The sequence below is a fragment of the Portunus trituberculatus genome, chromosome 46 (genome assembly GCF_017591435.1).
Source record: "Portunus trituberculatus isolate SZX2019 chromosome 46, ASM1759143v1, whole genome shotgun sequence".
Taxonomy (NCBI): domain Eukaryota; kingdom Metazoa; phylum Arthropoda; class Malacostraca; order Decapoda; family Portunidae; genus Portunus; species Portunus trituberculatus.
Genome location: NC_059300.1, coordinates 25,225,235 through 25,242,734, shown reverse-complemented (window position 1 = coordinate 25,242,734; position 17,500 = coordinate 25,225,235). Strand labels below are relative to the sequence as shown.

The 17,500-nt window shown below is 42.3% G+C and overlaps 1 protein-coding gene across 2 annotated transcripts in view; it reads left to right on the top strand.

The window, feature by feature from the left end:
* The window catches only part of LOC123520023, a gene marked incomplete at its 3' end in the record, with an annotated part of 29,273 nt that overhangs the window by 6,090 nt on the left and 5,683 nt on the right, over nt 1-17,500 (top strand).

Here is a 17,500-nt window from a genome sequence, read left to right as displayed (position 1 = left end):
GGGTTGTCTTTATTTTCATAGGCTCTTGATGTTGGTGGTGATTATATGATTATTATTATTATTATTATTATTATTGTTGTTGTTGTTGTTTATTTTGTTGTTGGTGGTGGTGATGGTGGCGGCGTAAGGAGTGTTGTCATTCGTTCACTACGGCGCTGCTACAAAGTTAAGTGTTCATTACGTAAAACTTTTTTCTGTATATAAGCGATAAACGATGCAAAATTAATAAATCCATTTTCTATTGAAATTTTACATCACCACAATCAACAACAAGAACAATAATGATAATAACATACCAAGAACCAGCAAGACAAACCCCACACCCACTTACACGAAAAGACAAAAGCCCGAGGCAAGCACTACCATAATTATCTCTCTTTACTATTAATTTTATAACATGAGTTTATCGTTTAAATATTTCATCAAACCACACTGAGAATTTGTTGCCGTTGTATTATCTCACCATCGCTTTTTCTACGTGGCACAACGGAACCATGAAGTGAGTGGATTACGTGAGCTTAGACCAGGAAAGCTTTCGTAAGTCAAGGGTGAAAAAAATATCCTTTGCTTCTTGATATATCGAAGGAGGAAGAATAGGAATTTTGAGAAAATGTAAAAAAGAAAATGCGAGAAAAGAAAGATTGTAGGGGAAAGTAAGATTGAAGGGAAGACGAGGAAGAAGAAAAGAAGGATAAAGGGGAGTAAAAGGAAATGAGATACGACGACGAGGACGAGGAGGAGGAGGAGGAGGAGGAGGAGGAGGAGGAGGTAAAGGAGATAAGAGGGAAAAAAATGGATGAGAAGGTGATAGAGATGAAGCAGCCACTTGAGTAAAGAAAAATAAAGGAAAAGAAATAAAACTGCGCACGAACAGAAACTGGAGAATGATGAGTAAGGACAGAAAAAAAAAGTTTGTGGCCTGGATATATATTTTTCATCCTTTTGTTACAGCTTTTCCTGTAAAATGATTGCAGGCATGCTGAGTTTTCCTAGATTGTTTATTGATTAATATTTATATTTGTTTTTACTTTATTTTATTTTCACTATTTCGTATGTCCTTTACATTATACTCTTGATTGTGGTAGTGATGAGGAGGAGGAGGAACGAAGAGGAGAAAGGAGGAGGAGGAGGAGGAGAAGGATATACTGATGGTGTTAACGGTACCATGACGCGTTTCCATATTCATTCTGCTTCCTATTTGCTGATTTTATACAGCTTCAGAAAATTTTGTGGGGATTAAAATAGTGAAGACTGTGGCCATTAATCTTCTGACCTCCATAGACCCTTCCTAATGTCAACAAAATGGTTTAATCGTACACAAAACTCAAGGTAAAAATGTGTCCCAGTGTTGAAGGGGTTAATAGAGTCATGGTGTGCTGAGGCAATGCTGTGGGCTGCTGCTGTTGTTGCTGCTGTGTAAAGCGCGTAACAGGGGCGACTTACTGACTTCCACGACCTTTTTTAGTATCTTTACAACACCTCAGAACTCAAGACTATTTTCAAAGGCCACAGAAACCTTGAGATCTAACGTGTGTGCCTCTTTGCACCTACTAATGCGTAATTGCTCATCACTGGAATCAGGTGAACGCTCTTGATATAACGAACCCTTTCATTGGGGCGTGATAGTCTCTGTGGTTGGGGAAGTGGGTAGGTGGGTGAGTGGGTAGGTTAATGTTAGTATGTGGTCTTTGTGGGTAGATGGGCAGATGAGTGGAGGGGGTGAGTAGGTGAATGGGTAAATGTTAGTAATAGGTCATCAGTTCCTCCAGCTAGTATTATTATTATCATCATTGTAATTATTATTATTATTATTATTATTATTATTATTATTATTGTTATTATTATTATTTTATTATTGTTGTTGTTATTAGTGTTGTTGTTTTTATCATTATTCATAGTCGTTTTTGTTGTTATCTTTGTTGTTGTTGATGTTTATAGTACTTGTTTTGTATTCCTTCTTCTATTTCCTTTTCCTTTTCCTCCTCCTCCTCCTCCTCTTATCCTTTTCTTCCCCTTCTTCTTTTCTTCTCCCCACTCCTCCTCCTCCTCCTCCTCCTCCTCCTCCTCCTCCTCCTCCTCCTCCTCCTCCTCCTCCTCCTTCTCTTCCTCGTCCTCTTCGTCCACCTCTTCCTACTCTTCCTTCTCAGTATCACCACAGACTGATCTACCTGAGAGAGAACACATGGCCAAGGCTATTCTGCTGATCCAGGGAACTTGTTTTAACCCCTTCAATACTGAGACACTTTTTACCTTGAGTTTGTGTACGATTAGACCATTTTGTTGATATTAGGAAGAGTCTGTGGGGGTCAAAAAATGAATGGCCACAGTCTTCACTATTTCAATCCACCAGTAAGTTTCTGAAGCTGTATAAAGTCACAAAATAGTTAGAAGAATTTATATGGAAACGCGTCATGATACTCAAGGGATGAAATGCACTTTGGATTCTCGCAAGTATTGTAATATATTCGAAGGGCACTTACATGACTTGCCTGGTTCTTATTAGTCTTTGTTTTCTTTTATATTTTATTTTTATTTATTCATTTTTTTTCGTTTTCGTTTTCGTTGATAATGAAGAGACGTTGCCAGACTCGCACCCTGATCACGAAAACGCTCCCTAAAAACCTGAACGAGTGTCAACAGACCATGTCAGCATGTTGTCGAGATAATACGTTTGAATGTTTGTTGAAGGAGACAGTCACGGCTTGTTTTGTCCAATTTGAGAGAGAGAGAGAGAGAGAGAGAGAGAGAGAGAGAGAGAGAGAGAGAGAGAGAGAGAGAGAGAGAGAGAGAGAGAGAGAGAGAGAGAGAGAGAGAGAGAGAGAGAGAGAGAGAGAGAGAGAGAGAGAGAGAGAGAGAGAGAGAGAGAGAGAGAGAGAGAGAGAGAGAGAGAGAGAGAGAGAGAGAGAGAGAGAGAGAGAGAGAGAGAGAGAGAGAGAGAGAGAGAGAGAGAGAGAGAGAGAGAGAGAGAGAGAGAGGTTATCTTTACAAATTGTGTACTCAGTGACCCTCAAACTTGAAAGAAGGAACAAATGAAGAAGGCTGCACGAATTTTCCTCGAACTCCACCCCACCAACTTCACTTCTAAGTGACAAAACACACACACACACACACACACACGCCCGGTAGCTCAGTGGTTAGAGCGCTGGCTTCACAAGCCAGAGGACCGATTTTCCGGCCGGGTGGAGATATTTGGGTGTGTCTCCTTTCACGTGTAGCCCCTGTTCACCTAGCAGTGAGTAGGTACGGGATGTAAATCGAGGAGTTGTGACCTTGTTGTCCCGGTGTGTGGTGTGTGCCTGGTCTCAGGCCTATCCGAAGATCGGAAATAATGAGCTCTGAGCTCGTTCAGTAGGGTAACGTCTGGCTGTCTCCTCAGAGACTGCAACAGATCAAACAGTGAAACACACACACACACACACACACACACACACACACACACACACACACACACACACACACACACACACACACACACACACACACACACACATTTACTCTCACACGCTACCTTACATGAAAATTCCAACATTTTTCTATATTTCTCCATATACAAGGGGAATTGAACACCCGTACATAGATGATACACCTATACATCCACTCTATATACCTGTGGCCATAGAAATGTATATTTAGTGAGAAAAAAAAGATAAATTAATGTTTCTCTCACTCATATGCCAAGGAAAACGTCACAGCATTCCAAATGATATAATAACTACGTGTGTGCATTGCCTCCTGTTTGGTTTATGGATTGGTGGGTAGACATGTAGTGAGGTAGATTAGACAGGAGGATAGGTTAGGTAAGTAATCGGGTTGGGCAGGTTAGTCGAGATAAGTAGGTAATAAGTTGGGTAAGCAATCAGATAGGGTAGGTTAGTAGGTAAGTAGGTTTGGTTATGTATTCAGGGTGGTAGGTGAGGTTAGATATAGGTATACGTATAGGAAGGATTTGGTATAGGTAGGTAGGAAGGGTAGGGTAGGTTAGTAGGTATAGGTAGGTTTGGAAGGGTTATGTATTCAGGGTGGTAGGTGAGGAAGGGTTAGGTATAGGTATACGTATAGGAAGGGTTAGGTATAGGTAGGTATAGGAAGGTGGTAATTACTTGGTAGACAGGAATGACTGAAATACGGTTGTTTGTTCTTTTTTGTCCCTTAACATTTTTTTTTTAACCCATTTCATTTTAAATTTATTCTAATCCCGTATTCAAGTAATTTTTCCCCTTTCAGCTCACAGCCCACAGGAAATAATCACTCCTTTAAGTTTCCGTATGAGTGTTTCAGTTTCAAAGCAGACAACGTACATCTCAGTAAATGAATTGTTTAGCAACACTGGTTGTACGTAAGTAATTCCCGCTGTTTCACCGCCTGTACTAAATCGCCTTATACCCTTTGCCTTTCATCGTTGACCTCAGTGATACACTTGATGAAAAACGGCAGAACTAATTGACAAGTAAAAAAAAAAAAAATCCATTGTAACATTTCAAAGGAGCGTCCTTCTGCTGCGACAAGTAATAGTCACTTGTACTACCACAGTTGGGCACACCTGGCGGGCTTCCACAGGCACAACTCAGGTGATGCGTCGCGGAACTCATTCCCATCATAATTTTGGGAAAGTCCCGCGGGAAACAGGGCGAAGCGTTACGTGGTTCGGTGACTGGTTCTTTTTGTTAATTTTCCCGAGGATCTTAGATACAGCCTACACATCATCCCGGCCCCGCCTCTCCCATCCTGCATGCCTTGTGTCTTCAATGTTTTGAGCTCTCGTTTGAATTACCTTAAAAAAACAATAGATCGTTAATTGTATTGTTATAGATGCTTATCTTTCCATTAATGATGCAGAGTTCATGTTGAAATACGATTAGAATCATGATAATGTCATGAAAAACCCTGATGACTTCCGCTACAGTCTGCTAGAAGTAAAAGATGAGACAACGAAACGTGTAAGAATACGGATCGGTCTTCCATCTCTTCCTTCAATGCCGGATTTTGATCCTTGAATCTCGTTATATTTGGTTCGGTTCTTTCTGTATTAACTCTATTTCTTCTCGTCTCTATAGCCTCACCTGTATGTTTTTTTTTTTTTTTTTTTTTGTTATGGCCTATAGCAGCGATGTTCCTGCTTCCACCTATTAGTGGCGCAAGCAATTTTATTTATAGTGGTACCATTATTAGGGCCCATATCACCACCCAAGCGCATCTTTAGAGTAAGGCAATTGCACCTCCAGCTAGAACCTGGATATCAAGGTGACATGTAGGCAACTTTAAACCACTCGCCAAATGACAGCGTTTCAAGGTGGCACGTGATGGGATTCGAACCTACGCATGGACGTCTGTCCGATCCCACGCTCATCACCTTATCCACTACGCCACCGCTTTTCGTTTAAGCGTTTTTATTGTCCATCTATCTTATTTTTACTGTGTATCTACCTGTGCCTGTCTGTCTATTCATTAATCTTTCTGTCCATCTAACTATCTATCTCTCTATATATTCATCCATCTATATTTCTGTTCCTCCATTCCCGTGTCTTAAGGAATGCCTTGCATGTGTTGTATCTAAGGCAGCTTTGCAAGGGCGGACGCTTGCACAACCGGCGCATCCTGGGGCACCGCTGCTCGCCACCCCAGCCCCCTCCACTCCCTCGACTTATTCTTCTCTTCTCGACTTTCGTTGTGTAAATATTGCGCATTACTCAACGACTCATAGGAAAAGGAAGTAAATCTAGCCTCAAGTACATTTTTGCGGTGGGGACATTGTTGATTTGTTTTTTGGCTACCTTTGGCTCATTGTTTTGTTGTTAATTTCGATTACTACACCTACTCCTACTTCTACTATACGACTACTACCCCAACTACCACCATTAATACTACTACTGCTACTACTACTACTACTACTACTATTGTTTCTACTACCACTACTACTTATACTACTATTACTACCACTACTACTGCTACTGCTACTACTACTACTACTACTACTACTACTTACTACTACTACTACTACTACTACTACTACTACTACTACTACTACTACTACTACTACTACTACTACTACTACTACTACTACTACTACTACTACTACTACTACTACTACTACTACTACTACTACTACTACTACTACTATCATTATTGGTACTTAGGCGGCTGGTGTTGCTACTTCGCATATTCTCTTCCTAGTATAAGTCTTCCAGCCTGTCCTTGAGTTTTTTCCTGTGAAGTATCTGGTTCACTGCCTCCGGGACTTTTGTTCAGACGACTCCAGCAGCCATATCCAAAAACTGCAGTCCTCGGCCATACTGTTGAAGAATTTGCCTATATGTATAGATGGATAACAACAACAGATTGTAAAATAGAAAGTGCTTTGAGCTTCAGTGTGCTTTAGTTAATGTAAATGAGAGAAAATCATTCATACGCACCACATACACGAGTTAAAAGTAGTGAAGATGAGAAAAGATTAACAAAACAGACACTAAATTGAATATACGTAATACAATGTCTAGATTAATACAAATATACCAAGAGGAATAAGGAATGTTCGTATTAATGTTGAGGTACTGATTAACAAAACTCGCAATAAACTAAATACGTGATACAATATCTAGATTAATGTAAATGAAATCAGAATAATATAAGTACGCTAATAAAATTAATGGAAGTCAGATGTTCGCATTAATGTTGAGATATACTGAATTAAAATTAAAGACCGCGTAAGTATTAGATTCTTGTTTACATAAATCAAATAAATATTAAATTAAAACTGGATTGCGAGGTGGAAGTGATGAATACAAGTGTGGTGATTGTTACAAAACGCGATAAACAACAACAGAAATAGACGAAATCCGGTATTAGCGTCGGAAATAAGGTGATATAGGCCTGAACATTGCGGCGGCGTCCTCCTGTTGCCTCACGCTATATGTTGACCACTACCGCTGTTGTTGTTGTTGTTGCCCTTGCTGTTGCTGCTGCTGCTGCTGTTGTGGTGGTGGTGATGGTGGTGGTGGTGGTGGTAGTGTGGGTGGTTGTACATCTTTTTTTCATTTTTCTTTCTTATTTCTTCTTTTCTCTTTATTTACTTTTTCTTTTACTTTTTTCTTTTTTCTTTTCTTTGTCTTATCATTATTATTACTATTATAAATTATTATTATTATTATTATTATTATTATTATCATTATTACTACCACTACTATCATAACGTGTAGCTGCGTATCTATATACTGCCTGTGGCGGAGGGTGGGAGTGAGAAACAAGCGCTACTACTACTACTACTACTACTACTACTACTACTACTACTACTACTACTACTCCTGCTGCTGCTGCTGCTGCTGCTGCTGCTGCTACTACTAATACTACTACTACTACTACTACTACTATAAGAGCACCTGTATAATTTTTTTCTTCTGTTTCTCTTCATTATAAAAAAACTATCTCGCGTTTACTTTCATCTCTCTCTCTCTCTCTCTCTCTCTCTCTCTCTCTCTCTCTCTCTCTCTCTCTCTCTCTCTCTCTCTCTCTCTCGCTGTCTCCCCCTGTCAACAAGGTATCACACATGTCACTCTTTTCACTGCTGCCCTTACAAAATGACTCTTCGCTTCTGATCCCCCACGTCTTCCTCTCGTTCACTATCATGGTCACTTGTCATAACCTGTCACCTGTCACCATGTCACCCTCTCCCTGTATCTGGTGCCCTTCCTGTGGACCTTTCCAGAATGTCATCACACTACACGCCCCCTGCCCCTCGTCCCTTTATCTTTCCCTCGCCGGTGTATGAACTAACATTTCTCAAACACTTGTGCATGAGTAATCTATAACCAGTAGCCACATAAATTACGCAATATCTTGGATGACAACTACACGAGTTTTCAATGGTATTTTGTGGTTCCAGCGACAGATTAGCAATATTTCTACATTATTAGCAGGAGAAACACTCTTGAGAACGTGGCTAAACACCTCAGTGGCCTTCGAAAATAGTCGTGGTGAGGGAGCAAAGCGTTTCTGAGTACTGGTCCATCAACTCGCTCGACAAGCCTGACGAAAAGTGTCCAGCCGCCACACGAGAGAGAGAGAGAGGGGGGAAGGTCATTGTGCTCCTGTGTCATTTGTCATAGAGAGGTGGAGGAAAGAAAGGAGGAGGAGGAGGAGGAGGAGGAGGAGGAGGAGGAGGGGTAAACGTCCTTCTTCAATCTCCAGGAGACAGAAAGAGAACCAGGATATAGGCATCCGTTTTAAAAGAGGAGGAGGAGGAGGAGGAGGAGGAGGAGGAGGAGGAGGAGGAGGAGGAATCCCATTACGGAAACTGTAGGAGAAGAGTGTGGAAGAGAAGATGGAGGAGAAGGAGGAGACATAAGGGATTTTGTATTTTTTTTAATTGACTCGTTGTTTCACAGATATAAAGTTTCATTGAAAAGTTTCGTTTGAAGTGTATTAGTTCACTTTATACTTGTTCATTTATTTTGTTCGTTCGTGTGTTCGCCTGCTTATGTTAATAGTTTGATACTTGACAATAATAATAGTGACAAAATATTCATTGTAATATGCAAGGCGATTTTCTTTATTTATTTCGTTTTGCTTTATTTTTTTCCTATTTCATTTGTTTATTTGACCATTCATTTATCTAGTATTTACTCACTTATTTTGGTGCTTTATAGAACGGTTTTTTAAAGTGATGAAGGGCAGACTTCATATCGTTGTGGTCATGCTTGAAGGCTGGCGGTGCAGTGCAGTTGTGGGTTGGGAGGGACTGGTTGAGGCAGGACGGAACTCACTCACACCTCGCCTACTCGCCACACTTGCTGCCAGGACCCGCCGCCTCTCCCCAAACAAATATGCGAAATTAAAACAAACACAAAATTAAATCTATATAAGAAAAGCATTTACACACACACACACACACACACAGAGCGAGAGAGCGGTATCACACCTGGCTGACTGTGGGCTTTCCTGTCCGTTACTTGTCCTTTCTTCCCTCCCTCTCCTTATCTCTCTCTCCCTTCTCTTTATCCCTCCCCTGTCCCTCACTTCCCTTCCGCCGAACACGGACGCATGAGGGACTCCCGTCTCCGAAAATAGTTTTCATACATGAACGTTGATGCGGCGGGTAATTTGACGGGATTTTCCTTTAATTTTTTATCATTTGTTTATCCACAAATTGCAACCAGAGTGGAGGCGGAAGGAGATATTGTAAATTTCTTTGCACCAGGAAAATATATTCAATTCATATAAACGATGATGCAGAAGACGCGGTAAAGGCGGGAGGAAGTTCATGATTAAGGGAGTGCATGGAATGAATGGTTAGGCTGGTAGGGTCTCTACTATTAGTACTTTATTCTACTTATGCTTAGATGGTACTCTGTTTTTGAATATGTAAATTATTAGTCCTTACCCGTGGTGACGCAAGCAAGGGTGTTATGCAGCCCTCGGGAGTTCCTCTGTGCCACTGCTGTTGTAGATAGGTAAGCTCCATTTGATGCATGTGGGGTGGGTGTTCCTCAGCGAAAGGGACATGATTTGAAAATTACCAACTTTCAAGAGAATTCGTATAGTGCAAGTCACCGAGATCATGTGTGAGCTCTGGCCACTCTAAGGTATGCCAGTCGCTTCACAGTGACAGGAATTCATTCAAAGAATGCAAATGTTTATGATTATTTTCACGTTCTCTGACCTCTGTTACCAGGAAAGCCTATATAGAGAAGATCACTAATGAAAGGTTATCGGCAGTACGTAACCTACTTAACCGTTACGGAGCTGAAGGAAGACGGTATTACCTCACTTCCTGATCCGTTGTGTTCCGGAAAACATATGCGAACGTCCATACCTTGCATTGAAGGAGGAAGGAAAGTGGAAAAGTTGTAAAATAGCAAGGACGAAGACTTGGGATGGTAAAAGAAGTAAACACGCAGCAAAAGGAGAGAGAATAATTGTATTATTCAACTAAACGGAAATGAAAAATGGTATAATAAGCATGAAGAAAAGATAAATTGGATGCATGGAGAAAGCTAGTGGTGAAATGTAAAAGAGAATGGAGTAAATAGTAAGAGAAGGCGAAAAGAAAAACAGTAGAACAGTATACTATTTACTTCTACATCATCACCCCATTGACAGACCGCTCGCGGCGGACAGCCCAGCATATGGCTTACGGGGATATCCTTCTCTCCACACTACAGCATGGCAATTTCTCTCTCTCTCTCTCTCTCTCTCTCTCTCTCTCTCTCTCTCTCTCTCTCTCTCTCGTTGACCTACTGGTGCAGGTGCGCGCATCAAGTTAAACACATACAAATGATCGTCTTCCTCGGTGGGACGTGCCTTCAAACATAACGCAGCATCTTTCTTAATCAATATGCACTATAGTACTTGATTTCACTCGTATCTGTCCATGCGCTTCACACACTACAATATTCTCTCTCTCTCTCTCTCTCTCTCTCTCTCTCTCTCTCTCTCTCTCTCTCTCTCACGCACGCACGCAGGCACGCGCACACACGCACACTCACACACACACACACACACACACACACACACACACACACACACACACACATCAGTAATTGATCGGCATTGTGTTGTGTCAGGAACGTGAAAACACTGAACACTCGAGACAACCTTCGCCGCATCATATCTCTTCTGCATGCCGGACTCCCTCGGGTTTTCGTGGTGTTGCAATGCCTGGGAAGGTGAGCTGAAGACTAGGTGCAGGAGAGATGAGCGTCCTGCACCTCTCGGCCACACCTTGCTAGTATACAATTGTGGCTGACTCAACACTGGCTTCACTCTTCTTCCAATACAATTCATTCCTTTTCTCAAACATTGCCTCCACCCGGTGACCTTTGCTGGTGCCCCCTCATGTTTCTGACATGCGTCACTTCACTAGCCAAATAGTTACTCAAAATGGTTTTATTTGAATTCATATCGTCAAGACCTCAAGCAAAAAAAAAAAAAAAAGTTTCTTCAATGGCAGTCGCGAAAAAGGAAGGGGAAGTTAAACATTTTAAAAACACCGAGTGAGGAAGCTGGGCCTCGGCAGTGGTTGGTCAAACATGCAAGAGAAGACAGTTTTCTTCAAGGATATACACTGTTGAAGCAACACTAATTTACTCGTATAAATAACTAATTAGCTAATATTTGTGCATGACCAAAGAGCACTTTTTTTTTTCGTGTGCTCATCAAACAAGTCAGATATATATAGGAACGCTCCGAAGAAAAGACAGATTGTTGAAGGAAAGAGTCCTCCTGTGTTATGTGTCATTGCAGTGCAGTAGGAGTCTTACCTGCAAGGTCAACACTCACCGGCTCTGTTTGCTTGCTCCCGTTTGTTCTTTGTTGAGTGTGTGTCATGATTTATAAAAGCCATTGATTTCGAGGAAAGCCACCGCTAGAAAGACAGACACAAGGGAGGGACGCTTGTGCTCTCTCTCTCTCTCTCTCTCTCTCTCTCTCTCTCTCTCTCTCTCTCTCTCTCTCTCTCTCTCTTATGACCGTTTAGTAAGGTCATCACTCTACCTGTTCTCACTCCTGGCGGCGATCCAAGCGCTCTCTCTCACACACACACACACACACACACACACACACACACACACACACACACACACGAATACAAAGAGCAAGAACAGGGAAAACACTATGACGAAGATATTACAGAACCGCACGCGCCCGTATTTATGTGTGTGTGTGTGTGTGACGTCAGTAAGAGAACGACGCTATTTTTCCTGCTCCTGTTCTTCCCCGAGGCAAAGATCTTATTTCCAGACGTTAGGAGTGCGACAGTGACGTCATGGGGACTCTGGTAGAGGTGGAGAAAGGCGGAAAGGGAGCGAGGTGTAGGAAGTCCCCAATGCTCCTGTGTCTGCGCCCTTTTGTCCCGCCGTGGTCCTTTAAAATAGCCTTCATCTCCATTACCGGCCAGGCGTCGTGGGACGGATATGTTGCAATGCTGAAGTGGCAAATGTTATGCGTGTTTTCTTTTCTCGCGTAATGTTTTGTTTGGTTTCGTTATTTATTTATTTATTCATTTACCACTCATGGGTAGCAATTCAAATGTAAACCTTAGAGAGAGAGAGAGAGAGAGAGAGAGAGAGAGAGAGAGATCATAAAGTAGTTGACGCACGAAGGAGCAGATGAGACTCGCTCGAATGCTATGTATGAGGTGTAAACGTTTTTTTTTTTTTTAGATTTCTGGAAGTTCTCTCTCTCTCTCTCTCTCTCTCTCTCTCTCTCTCTCTCTCTCTCTCTCTCTCTCTCCCAGTGTCTCATTAATCCACCTTCTTGTTTATAGATTATGCCAATTTACTACTACTACTACTACTACTACTATTACTACTTTTACTTTACAATTGCCCAGGTGTTCTCTTTTCCCTTCCTTCTTTTGGCCTTCTCAGTGTCCAGTGTCTGGGCAGCCCCTCAGCCCGTACCAAGGACACTGTGCCCTTCACACGCTGCCCCTACAGTCCTGACCATGTCCAGCTTACTGTGCGACAATTACCATGATGATACGAAAGCGATTACTGCCTTACGAATACTATAGAACCAATGGCTAACAGGAAAATGAATTGAATACTAAGGATGGTTGTAATAGTAGTAGTAGTAATAGTAGTAGTAGTAGTAGTAGTGGTAGTAGTAGCAGTAGTAGTAGTAGTAAAAATGATAGTAATAATAATGATGATAATAATAATAATAATAATAATAATAATAATAATATATGAAAAATAAATCCATTCATCCATGTGTTACCATGTCCGGATAGGAAGGAAGAGGAGAAGGAGAAGGAGGAGGAGGAGAAAGAGGAGGGGAAGGGGAAGAACTGTCTTGATGTTGTGGTACCTTGCATGACGCACGTGTGTGTGTGTGTGTGTGTGTGTGTGTGTGTTTTGGTCTACTGGATTTTGGTGCGTGCCCGTGTCGGTTGGAGGAGGAAGAGGAGGAAGTAGAGAAGGAAACGGAAGAAGAAGAAGAAGAAGAAGAAGAGGAGGAGGAGGAGAAGGAGAGCTAGATAGAAAAGAAAACAGAGGGAAGAAGAATAGGAAAAGAAGGAAAAGGAAGAGGAAAAGGAGGAGGAGGAGGATGCGGACAAACAAGACACCAAGAGGGAAGAGGCGTGGTTACGGGGTAGAGGGAGGGAGGGAGCAAGGCGAAGGCGTGGCAAGAGAGAGAGAGAGAGAGAGAGAGAGAGAGAGAGAGAGAGAGGTTGGGTGACAAGTAAAAACACGAGTGGTGAGGTGGCGGGAGTTTCAGGTGCAGCACGACTTGGTGGGTGGATGCGAGGCGAGGAGAGGCTGACCGTGTGGAGCCGGGGAGTTGGTGGAGAAGGAGGGGGAGTGGGTGGTTGCCTGACAACAACCAAACTTCAAGGTTGCATTGTTTTATTCGCCTCTCTCTCTCTCTCTCTCTCTCTCTCTCTCTCTCTCTCTCTCTCTCTCTCTCTCTCTCTCTATATATATATATATATATATATATATATATATATATATATATATATATATATATATATATTATATATTATGATATTATAACAAGTCCTTATTAACCGATTTATTACGAACTAACATGCATCAATAATGTGTGTGTGAGTGTGTGTGTGTGTGTGTGTGTGTGTGTGTGTGTGTGTGTGTGTGTGTGTGTGTCCAGGGATCGCCACACGCTGCGCCGTCTCTCGCCCACTAGTGCATGACAGAACCTTGCATTACTCCTTTGCTTTTATTCCGCTAATCCTTGGGCTTTTTCCTCCACACTCCCACACATCTCGGTTCTTCAGTTTTCCTCCCTCCACTGCGTCCACTTCCACCCAGTGCCCCCCAATGCTCTCCCGCCCCGCCCACCTCAGTGTCCGTGAATTGATGATCAACATTTCTTTCCTCTTGCATTCGTGTTTCGTCTTCTCGTGCCTCATCCTTCCACCAAAACAGGTATTTTCAAACTCTCTCTCTCTCTCTCTCTCTCTCTCTCTCTCTCTCTCTCTCTCCCACCTTGTCTGGCCCGGCTTCATCGTTTGATTTTCCTTCTTTCCCTTATCGCCCTGCAACTCTCCTTCTTCACACAAAACTACATGCACTTACCACACATACCCCCTCCACTTGAAAATCAAAATTTAAATGAAAATGGTGACCTCAATTTACCATGCCTCGGAGTCCCCTTCTAGGGAGGGGACCAAAAATGTCCCCAGGTCGGACGCCTCTTTCAGTGACGACCACAAATGCCATGACACCTCCCTCAACTTTTTCTACATTAACTTCTGCAACATTCGCGGCCTTAAATCTAATTTTCAATCTGTGGAACACCACCTCTCCTCTACTAAACCTCATCTTTTCCTCACTGAAACACAGCTGTCCGAGACAACTAACAGTAGCCCCTTCTCTGTTTCCTCCTACTTTCTCTATTCTCATTTTCATTCCAAAGCTGGATGTTGCGTCTATGTACGCAACGACTTAACTTGAATATACCGAGATTTCCATCATCTGGCTTCGACTCAACAGTCACTCTCTAACTAAATTCATCTGTGCTGTTTATCTCTCCCTAACTCTTCTGACTATAGTAAATTCTTCGACTACTTAACTTCCAAAGTGGAGCACATTCTGTCCCTCTACCCTTTCGCTGAGATTTCCATTCTTGGAGATTTCAATGTTCACCACAAGCTTTGGCTTTCATCTCCCTTCACTGACCACCCTGGTGAACTAGCCTTCAACTTTGCTATCCTCCATGACCTAGAGCAATTGGTGCAACACTCTACTCGTATTCTTCACCTCTAATCCTTCTGCTTATGCTGTCACCTTTTTATCTCCGTTTGGCTTCTCCGATCACAATCTCATTTCTGTATCTTGTCCTATTTCTCCAATCCCTCCACAGAATCCCCCAAAGCGAAGGTGCCTCTGGTGTTTTGGCTCTACCAGTTGGGGAGACCTGAGGAGGTATTATGCTGATTTTCCCTGGAATGATTACTGCTTCCGTGTCAGAGAACCATCTCTTTGTGCTGAACGCATAACAGAGATGATAGTATCTGGCATGGAGGCGTACATTCCTCATTCTTTTTCTCAACCTAAACCTTCTATAACTCAGCCTGTTGCCCACAAAATGTACTTGACCCTTTCATCTCCTGAATCTCATGCACTTTATATCTCTGCCCGGAATCATGCCAAGTCTGTTCTTCAACTTGTCAAACACTCTTTCATAAATAGAAAATGTCAAAATCTTTCAAACTCAAACTCCCCTCGTGACTTCTGGCATCTAGCCAAAAACATCTCAAATAACTTCACTTCTTCATCTTTCCCTCCTTTATTTCATCCTGATGGCACCACTGCCATCTCTTCTGTCTCTAAAGCTGAACTCTTCTCTCAAACCTTTGCTCACAACTCCACCTTGGACGATTCTGGGCTTGTCCTTCCCTCTCCTCCTCCCTCTGACTATTTCATGTCTACAATTAAAATTCTTCGTAATGATGTTTTCCATGCCCTTGCTGGCCTAAACCCTCGGAAGGCTTATGGACCTGATGGGGTCCCTCCTATTGTTCTCATAAACTGTGCTTCCGTGCTTGCACCTTGCCTGGCCAAACTCTTCCAACTTTGTCTATCGACTTCTACCTTTCCTTCCTGCTGGAAGTTTGCCTATATTCAGCCTGTTCCTAAAATGGGTGACCGTTCTAACCACTTAAACTACCGTCGTACAGCTTTAATCTCTTGCTTGTCTAAAGTTTTTAATCTATCCTGAATAGGAAGATTCTCAAACATCTGTCACTTCACAATCTTCTGTCTGATCGCCAGTATGGCTTCCGTCAAGGTCGCTCTACTGGTGATCTTCTGGCTTTCCTTACTGAGTCTTGGTCATCCTCTTTTAGAAATTTCGGTGAAACTTTTGCTGTAGCGTTAGACATATCAAAAATTTTTGATAGAGTCTGGCATAGTGGATAAGGTGGTGAGCGTATCAAGACGTCCACGCGTTTCGAATCCCACCACGTACAGCCTTAAAACACTTTGCCATTTGTCGAGTGGTTTAAAGTTACCTACATATCACCATGATACCCAGGTTCTAGGTGGTTAGACTCAAGATGAGCTTCTGATATCCTAATATGGTACCACTATAAATAAAATTGCCTGCGCCACTAAGGGGCGGAAGCTGAACAGCGCTTCTCATACACTCTTCAAGTGTGCCTACAGGCGCTATAGGCCGTAAAAAAAAAAAAATAAAAAAATAAAGCTTTAATTTCAAAACTGCCCTCCCACGGCTTCTATCCTTCTCTCTGCAACTTTATCTCAAGTTTCCTTTCCGACCTTTCTATTGCTGCTGTGGTAGACGGTCACTGTTCTTTTCGTAAATTTATTAATAGTGGTGTTCCTCAGAGTTCTGTCCTGTCACCCGCTCTCTTTCTATTATTTATTAATGACCTTCTTAACCAAACTTCTTGTCCTATCCATTCATACGCTGATGATACCACCCTACATCTTTCTACGTCCTTTCAGAGACGACCAACCCTTCAGGAAGTCAACAGATCACGCAGGGACACCACAGAACGCCTGACTTCTGATCTCTCTAAGATTTCTGATTGGGGCAGAGAAAATCTAGTAGTTTTCAATGCCTCAAAAACTCAATTCCTCCATCTATCAACTCGACACAACCTTCCAGACAACTATCCCCTCTTTTTCAATGACACTCAACTGTCTCCCTCTTCCACACTGAATATCCTCGGTCTGTCCTTTACTCATAATCTTAACTGGAAACTTCACATCTCATCTCTTGCTAAAACAGCTTCTATGAAGTTAAGCGTTCTGAGGCGTCTCCGCCAGTTTTTCTCACCCTCCAATTGCATACTCTATATAGGGGCCTTATCCGCCCCTGTATGGAGTACTCTTCGCATGTCTGGGAGTTCCAGTCACACAGTTTTACTAGATAGGATGGAATCGAAAGCTTTTCGTCTCATCAACTCCCCTCCTCTGACTGTCTTCAGCCTTTCTCACCGCCGAAATGTTGCATCTCTTTCTATCTTTTATCACTATTTTCTTGCTAACTTGCTAACTGCATGCCTCCTCTCCTCCTGCGGCCTCGCTACACAAGGCTTTCTTCTTCCTCTCATCCTTATTTTGTCCAACTCTCTAATGCAAGAGTTAACCAGTACTCTCAATCATTCATCTCTTTCACTGGTAAACTCTGGAACTCCCTCCCTGCATCTGTATATACGAATTCCTACAACTTGTCTTCTTTTAAGAGGGAGGTATCAAGGCATTTGCTTCCTAAATTTGGCTGACGCTTTTCTCTTTGTAGAGAGCCAGCACTCAAGTGGGCTTTTTTTTTTTTTTCCCCCTTTGCTGGTTCTCTTCCCTTTATAAAAAAAAATAAAAAAAACGCCAAGACGTTTGGCGAACGCATGCCGTGAGGAAAGACTGCATCACCTTGTTTCAGTGTCTGGTGTAATACTTCACTTGGGCGTGAGGTGTTTCTCCGATTGCTCTCCCACCGGCATCACCATAAGTGCCGTGATGATAGTGATGATGATGATGATGATGATGATATTATTTTTTAAATTATTATTATTATT